General features: G+C 46.4%; 1 protein-coding gene and 1 non-coding gene across 3 annotated transcripts in view; both read right to left on the reverse strand.

Moving 5' to 3' along the window:
* Positions 1-6000, reverse strand: part of MSI2 (musashi RNA-binding protein 2) — a 425361-nt gene that overhangs the window by 101896 nt on the left and 317465 nt on the right. The gene's annotated exons all lie outside the window — the stretch shown is intronic.
* On the reverse strand, positions 3077-3148 carry TRNAE-UUC. The gene has a single exon. It is a non-coding gene; the product is annotated as a tRNA-Glu (tRNA).

Consider the following 6000-nt stretch of genomic DNA (forward strand, 5'->3'; position numbering starts at 1 on the left):
CAGAAGAGAACCAATTTCCCAACTGGAAAGGTGCTTTGCTCTGGCCAACACCTGACCTTGAAATGTGAGGATAAACCTTCTAAAAGTCAGATGCAAACCATCAACCAGCAAGTGTTTCATTAGGCTTTAGTTACAAGTCATTTTTTCATATGGCCACCATAACCTCAGGACCATTTATGGACACTTCTAGACCCTAAACCAAGTTGGGAATGAAAACCAAGTGTGCTCCAGTACCAGTGTTTCTGGGTGGGGTCCTGCAGCAGTGCCTTCTGATTGGGAATGGCTTGTTATAAATGCAGATCCCTGGGCTCTGCCCAACTCCTAAAGTGGTCTCAAAGGGTGTGGCCCAAGAATCTGCATTTTTACCCAGGTCCCTGGTAATTCTGATGTCCACACAAGTTGGACTCTGCCCTACGTTGCCCAATTCAGGACAAGCTGAGTAGAGACCATTTGCTAAAACAAAATCTAGAGCTTTCCATGGGAAAGAGAATTTTTAGGATCTTTCTCACATGAAGCTGGCAACTAAAGCTGTTTCTAAGAAGCCTCTGATATCCCTTTCACGGGCAGTCCTTATCCAAGTAGATCCGGGAAACAAAGCTGCTGTCTCCCGGCTCGGAAACCAATTCATACTAAAGTGTAAATGACAGGTCTCACTCCCACTCCTGGAGGTATTGGCAGTTTACGTGAATCAAACCCTTATGCAAAAGCTATTAAATTCTACATCAGAATTTCAAACAGGCACTCAGGTGCTGGGAGGTATTTTTTAACTGGTAGGGAGCCTCCCTGAGCCTGTGAAATTACATGGGTGTATGGAGAGCTGTGCAACGTAAGAGTGAGGACAGAAGGGTGGGGGTGAAGGTCCTGAAAAAAACCACCCAGGAAGGAAGAGAGGGAGGTTAGAGAGGAAAAAAGAGAGAGTGGAAGGGAAAGAGAAAGATTCAGAGGGGCGGAGGGGGAGAGAGAGAAAGAGAGAGACCTCCAACCATCCCCAATCATTTTTCTAAGAGAGGAATCTGCCATGAATACTGATAGTGTGATTTGAAAAAGCCTGCGGCTGCAGGGAAAGGGTGTTTCATCCCAGACTCTTGTTAACCGAGAGGGAAAAAGCACCTGTGATCCAGGCCAGACAACCCCAACCTCATTTAATTCTGAGTGCGCTCTATAGCAGTGATTCTGTGAATGACACTTGTCAGGGCAGCAGATTAGTTCACAAACCTATTTTTTGTGTGTGGTGTTCCATCTTGGTCGGGAAAATAGTCAGTTCTTGGCGAGAGAGACACATATTACTGCTGTTAAGTGCCAATATAAACTCTGGGACGCAGTGGTAAATTCACCAAATTAAATCGCTAGACAACTGGCTCGGATCAGGACCCCGGCAGAAGGTGCCAGGACTGCAGCGGGTGCCCAGCGGGGCGGAGGAGGCTGAGGTCGTGCGCACAGCTGGACAAGGGCACGAGAACGCGCTGCCTCTGCCTCTGCCTCTGCTCTGGAGACCACAGAGCCTGGGGCGGCTTTGACGGGCTCTACCTGCAGGAGTGTGGCCTTCAAGGTTCCTCGATCCCAGGGCTTTCTGAGCTCAGGGGAGATGGGGCACTGGCTGGAAGCTCCTCCCTAAAGAGGTGTATTTGGATTGGTACCTCCAGCCATTCCCCTAAAGAGTAGGTTTCAAATCTGTCACCTTTTCTGACACTCATTGTCCTGCCTCACCCATGCAGTAAGCAACCTGGAAGGTTAGAGGGAGTTTCGAACTACTTAATGACCTTGCTAAGGCGGGGTGAAGAAGGGCTTGGATTTTGGAGCCAGGCAGATTTGGGCTCAAATCCCGGCAACGACTGCCTCGTGACTCTGGGCAGGTTATTCAACCACTATGACCCACAGTATCCTCCCTTTGTGAGACAGAAATAATAAAATACACCTCACCAGCCAGGAGGATTGCTTGAAAACACTTTGTACCCTTGAGGGGTTAGCTACCCACTTCCACCAATCAAATTAGACTTGTTATGGCCTCTCCCCATCCCAGACTCTGCCTCTTCTCATGCTTATTTCTGCCTCCGCCTGAAGCCTTGCTTATTAAAATTCACTTGACAAGTCTGTTGGGGAGATGTCCAGTGTGCTTTACCAACTACCATGGTGGGAACAAGATTCAGGACAGGGAGAGGCAAAATATGTCACACTGCACATTCCTGGGCCATCATGTTACTTTAAAAGACCATACCTGTTTAGATAAAAAAAAATAATAACAATAAAATAAAATCATCTACTAATCTTTGATGCGCTGGCTGAGTGGGACACGCTGGCCCGCCACCCTCAGCCTCCCCCGTGACCATCTCAAGATGCCCACTTGCCTCCCCTCTAACAAACTCTTGGGGGATGGTTACCAGCCGCAGATAAGGCTCCAAAAATCCATCAAAAAACCACTACTTGGAAGCAGGTTTTCAGCGCTGCCACAAATTATATGACTTTTATTATGAGGTATGGTTTCAGAATAGTCCCAACTGACAGAGCCCTGGCTGGATGCCCGCCGCTCCCTCGGCCCCCGGGTAGAGGGGTCATTTCTGCCGGCATCTCCGTGACCCCACCGGCTGTGTGGCCAGCAAGCCTGCCTGGAGTCTGTGGGCAGGTGGCTGCCCATTGGGTGCCTCTTCAAGTGGTTTGTATGCAATATGCATGCTTAGTCATCATGGGGTGGGGTCTGGCCTATTTTACTTTATTTTTTTGGCAGTTAAGGAACTGTTCTTAACATCTAGAGACCAGGTCTCTCTGAGAAGCTGAGACCAGCAGCCCAGGCAGCCATGCTGGGGTGGCAGCTCCCTGACTCCCCCAGATAAGACCTGGGGTGGGGAGAGGGAAGGTGGAGGAGAGGCCACGGGCGAGGAAGGCAAAGTGTAGAGGTTCCCTGCTCAGGGCTTTCCACCAACCAGCAGCGTCAGCACGGCCTGGGAACAAGTTGGAAATGCAGCATCTCAGGCCCCACCCCAGACCCACTACACCCAAACCTGCATTTTAACAAGTTCCCCAGGTGATTTTTATGCAAATTAAAATTTAAAAAGTATGGGTCTGCAACAGCGATTCTTACTTCCCACACCGGGAGTCGAACCCGGGCCGCCTGGGTGAAAACCAGGAATCCTAACCGCTAGACCACGTGGGAGACGACTAGAATCACTTTTAAATGCTGATGTCCTAGCCCCATCCTCAGAATTGAGTTATGTGTGGGGTAGCACCCCAGCATTTGTATGTTTTCAAATCTCCCCACGTGATTCAGATGTACAGTTAAGGTTAAGAAACATTAGGAGAAGGAAAAAGTATAATGCCTAATTTTTATTTATTTTTCATCAAAAAATAATTTAAGCTTCGCTAGTATTTAACACATGGACTGAACGATCCTGGTGCCCTTAAGTGTCCCTAGGTCAGAGAGACACTTGTCTTAGTATTCTATAAGCTGCTGAAGGAAAAGAGGAAATGCTGGGATGGGGACAAGGCCAGAATGGCTCCTCACCTATTCACCTGCAGCAAGCATAGCTGGTACCTAGTGCGTTTACCCGTGACCGCTGAATGGACGTGTAGCTATGTGATCTGGCTTTAAGTAAATCGACCCTCACAAAGTGGGCAAACTGCAAAGAAAACGGGGTTTGGAGCTAATATTAATGATGCCTAAGTACATGCCACCAACAAGAAAATGACCGCTGACCCTTTCCTTACCCTTTGCGAGACACCTCACCAGCCACATCAGACCCCCAAAAACCTGTTCTGATCAGATGGCAAAAGCAGCAGCCATGGGAGTGAGAAAGAACCTGCTTTTCAACAGAAACTGGTGCTGTAGAGGAAGCACTAGGAAAGCAAACATTTGGGAAATATTTCTATTGTTATATGATTTTGTTGCTAAAAATGATGTAACTAGGTCATCTACCAAAACTCTCGTATCTGCACACTTTTAAAACCCGGAAACAGAATGGGTAAAGGCTCATTTTAAAAAATGAACATTTCAGTGGATTTTGAACCCATTTGTTAAAAATATAAAAATGCAACACTTGATTAGTTTGCATGAAGAACTGATTGACATCAGGGAAGATGGAAATTTACAAGCTGAATTTCAACAAAATCCTTTGCATAATTGGAGGATGGGATTGAAAAATTAGTCAGCACAGTGAACCAGGCTTCTTCCACTGGGATCTGTGTACCTTGTGAGGTGTATTTTTCAGTGATACCAGGTATTAAAAGCAAGTATGAAAATAAACTAAACTTAGAATCCAGTCTTTAGAGCTGGATCACAAAATGTTAAATCAAGAATTTTTTAAAAAGCAGCATATTCAATTACATCGCTCTCACTAAAAATATCACTTTAATTATTAATTAATAAAATTCTAAATATGGCTTATTTCAAATGTATCCTATTATATTCTTATTAATGTGGATTTTAAAATATACATGATACATTAATATAAGAGTACATGTATATACATTGAAAATTAGGTAAGATATTAGGAGTGCATGCTAATCTTTTTCCTGTACAATTAAAAAAATTTGGAGACTCCTGCTCTAGGAGAAAGTGGGACTGTATGTCATGAATTCTGGTTTTGAAGTCATCCCTTAGTCACACAGACTGCTAAAAGCAGCAGGCAGGGTGAGAGCAGGTACCTGCATTGTGGACCCCTCCCCACACCCAAGAAGGGACCTTTAGATGAGAAGTTCATGGGAGTCAAGAAGCAGTCAATTCCAGGATCTCCTGGGTCCTCCTGGCTGAGCAGCAAAGAGTGCTTACAAGGCATTTGAGGGGGTTACCCTTCAAACCGAGACCCCCTGCCTCCTGTGCATTAACGGAAGCTAAACCTGGACTCTTCTCAATAAATTTTCCATAGCATTGTTATCTCCACTAAAATTTTATTCTATTAGCATTCTGAATCCAAACCACTAAGTACATAATTGCTAAAACATGTGTTAAGTGATGACTTAGAAATGCCGGTTTTATCATATTGTTAATTAACAGAAAGGAGGATTAATACATTCACAGATCATTAGGAGCATTAGGTTCAGTGTCACCAGCTCTTCAGTGGGGTGGAGACGGTTGTTGGTGGGCATCCCCGGGAATTTGCAGCAGAGACACGAGTGTTGTTTGGGGTTTACCCTAAGCCCCTCTGCAGGTTCTAAGAGCATGTCTGGGAGAAGCCCAAGGGATAGCGACTCAAGGAAATTATTCTAAGATCTGACATCACTCAGTGCAGCCAACTCAGAAACCCAAAAGGGCCCACATGGAAGGGTCTGGGTGGGGAGGAAGAGAAAGCAACAGCACATTTTAAAAAGGCAGACCAATGAGAGCCTGTGGGTCACGGGGAGGGTTTGAGCCTTGAGTCCGAGGACGCATTGCGCTGTGTACTGGCTGTGTGATTCGGGGCAAGCCATTAGCCTGCCTGGCCCTGCCTCCCACCTGTATAACAGGAATAAAGACGCCAGTGTCACAGGGCCGGAGTGAGGATTAAATGAGATCGTGTGAGCTCCCGTCACCATGCCTGCACAAGTTTGTAGTTTTCAAATAAGGATTCTGTACTCAATATTGCTTGGAATAAGTGGGCCACCAGAGGAGACTTGAAAATTCTTTAGCTATCAATAAAAGTTGAGTGCAGTAGTCTGGGCTCCAGTGGGCTCTGCCCCAAAGTGCCAAAGCCAAGAGACCTGGAAGTGTATTTAGGCTCATGTTGCTGTCATCTCCAATGGAAGCCTCATCACAAAATTCCCAGGCCAGAGGGGTTTACTCAAACCTCTTCCCACCCTGTCCTGGGAATTACAGAGGTATCCAGGCATGAAATGCACTAAACATCTTTTCTTTGCCGAGCCATCCAAATTGCTTTAGCCTGGTCTGATGGTGGTGCTCCCAATTCTTCACGCTTCATAATAAAACAGTCTGCCTGGCCAGGCAGCACGCAAGTCCAACGCCAGGAACTGGGACTGCATGAGCCACAGCAGGCTGGGGGGGGAAAGGGCCAGGTGTTGGGGGATGAGGTCTCA

Source organism: Galeopterus variegatus, unplaced genomic scaffold, assembly GCF_000696425.1.
Source record: "Galeopterus variegatus unplaced genomic scaffold, G_variegatus-3.0.2 Scaffold133, whole genome shotgun sequence".
NCBI lineage: Eukaryota > Metazoa > Chordata > Mammalia > Dermoptera > Cynocephalidae > Galeopterus > Galeopterus variegatus.